This window comes from Suricata suricatta, chromosome 1, assembly GCF_006229205.1.
Source record: "Suricata suricatta isolate VVHF042 chromosome 1, meerkat_22Aug2017_6uvM2_HiC, whole genome shotgun sequence".
Taxonomy (NCBI): Eukaryota; Metazoa; Chordata; class Mammalia; order Carnivora; family Herpestidae; genus Suricata; species Suricata suricatta.
The window spans coordinates 53,707,950-53,710,665 of record NC_043700.1 but is presented as its reverse complement, the minus strand read 5'-3'; positions in this window follow the sequence as shown (position 1 = coordinate 53,710,665).

Sequence of the window (2,716 nt, the reverse complement as noted above, 5' to 3'; positions counted from 1 at the left end):
GATAAGATTATTTATAAAAGTAAATGACTTATGACTAAGAATTGCTTATAGAAATGCCTGGCATGTTGTATGCAATCAATAAATGTTTGATAGCTAAATATATAGAGAAAGAAACATATTCAAATCAAGGTATATTTTATTATTAATAGAAAAAACATATTCAGACGTAATTTTGATTACTGAGAGTTTAAGTGCCATAAAGTAAAGATCTTGTCCAATTAGAATATAGGCCAAGAAGAAACAACCTTCTTTTCTTTTAGCATTTGTCACTTTTTAATTTGCACCACATTTAACTGCAAACACCTTAAACTCCCTTGCGGTGGTACTGAAAATTCTGTAAGAATGTTCACCTTGGTATCCTCTGCCCAACAGCACTTGCATATATATAGAAATTGACCCAGGGCTTTTTCTGGTGAGGAATCTCAGTGATGACAGAGACTGGAAATTGACATTTTGATACTTTCCTTGGCTCTTACTTCTTTCTATTGTGTAGTGGCACTATCTAATCTGTCTAGGCCTGTTTTTAGGAGTTCCTACTTCTATGGCTTTGAATACTAATAGTGGGTTAAAGATGGCCATACACTCTTCATCAAATCACTTACTGAGATGTCAATTTGATCCCCATACTTTTACCACATCCCCTATGGAGAATCTGGGCTGGTTCTAGGACCATTGCACAAGTGAGGTGGTGCCAATTCTGGGCCTTGACGAGGACATGGTAGTTTTTGTTTTCTTCTTCATGGAATATGGATTCTTGGGATGTTCATTTTTGGATCCCAGCCACCATGTTGGGAGAAGCTCAGGCCATGTAGAGAGGCCATGCAGAGAAGAGCTGTGAAGCTCCAAGGACAACCCCAGATAATCTTCTAGCTGACAGTGCCACAAGCCACCCACCCGAGGGAGCCATCCTAGCCAGGGAGATCTAAGCCCCAGGACCCATCAAGTATCACTCAAAGCAGAACTACCTATCTGAGCCCATTCAATTGCAAGGAATCAGGACAGATAGTGAAATAGTTTTTTTAGCCATCAAATTTTGGAGTGGAGCTATAACTAAAGCAATAGCCTTCTGCCTCTTTCCAATTTCTTCCAAGTGCCTTTATATTACATTTTCAACTAGACTCTAAGTTATTCAAGGTCACAGGTATTGCTGTATTTTCTTCCCATGTGTCCCTGTAGCTATATTAACTCATTGCTAGGCACATGGGACTCAATTACCCAAGGTTCCCAGTTGAATCAGAACAAAATGGAGAAGTAAACAGAGGTAAAAAGGGGTCTTGGAATATAAGATAAATTTTAAGGACATAAGGATTTTAATTAAACAAACATTAGTAAGTAATGTAAAGAATATGTCCCTGTCTCTCTCTCTATATATATGTATTTACTCCGGATTACTTAAATAAAGTAATTAACTGTCATTTCGTGTGTGTGTGTGTGTGTGTGTGTGTGTGTGTGTGTTTGTACACTGAGCCTAAAAGATTAATTTTAGTTAGAAGCGTGTCATCTTTTGAAAATTTATATGTGGAATTGTAAAAGAAGAACGGTTGAAGGGAAATTATGATCTGATTCCAATGAATAAATAAGTAAGTAAATAAATAAGTAGAAGAAAAAGCAACAGTGATTGTTTGGAGCTACACAGTAAAAGGAGTGAACATAATAATTTTCTTCTAGTTTCTGCCATGTTTTCTCCATGTACTTGATGTGGGAAGTTATTATACCCATTCACGGAAACTAACAATATTCTGGGAATGGGTACTGCTTGCAAAACCATTTATTAGTGGAACAATAATGAAGCACAATTCAAGTCAGAGTCCTGGATTTAGCAAACAGAATGACGATATGTCTATTTGTGATCCAGGGCTTTTTTTTTTTTTTTTTAAGGTATGAAGAAACCATTATTTAAAATGGGAAGGATTCTTAATATTTTAATTCCAAGTTTACTTTTAAGTAGTTTTATTTAATTGTTAATAACTTTAACTTTGTCAATTGTTAAATAAAGCAGAAAATATACAATATGCCTATCTGAATCTCCAAAAATCTTTCCTTCAAGACCAAGCACTCCAGCAAAATCTCTCCCTGCTACATGGCTTCTCAGAATTCATATTTATATGTTTCAGAACTCCACTTGCTAAGAGAGAAAAAGGTTAGAAAATAACGCAGAATACAAAAGGCTCTCTCTGTGTGTTTGTGTGTGTAAAGGTAATGAAAATTAAGCCCCTTGCTCTCTGGATTCTTGTATTTGTGTAAAACTAAGGCTAATTGATCTTTATATAGAGGACATATTTAGAAACATTTATTAAACGTCTTTATATACTCTTTTATATATACTCTTGAAATGCAAGTAATTCACAAAAGACAAAATTGCAGCACAAAGCTTTATTCATGCAGTCATACTGCCAACATATATTGTTCACATACATTTAAAAATTATCATGTGAAGAGTTGAAGGCATAACTCTTCACACTCACATCAGTGTCTTTCTCAAGTGAGAAACAGAGTGGAAGTGGGAGGCAGAGGGAGGGGGAGGAGAATAGGGAGGGAGGTAAGGGGGGGAGAGGGAGGGAGGGAGGGAGAGAGAGAGAGAGAGAGAGAGAGAGATGAAGAAGAGAGGAAGGAAAGAAGAAAGGGGGTAAATACCAAAAAACCGTTCTGGGGCCCACAGTCTCATCTGTCCCAAGTATGTGGGCATCACATCTAGCTGGTAACAAAGAGATGGCCA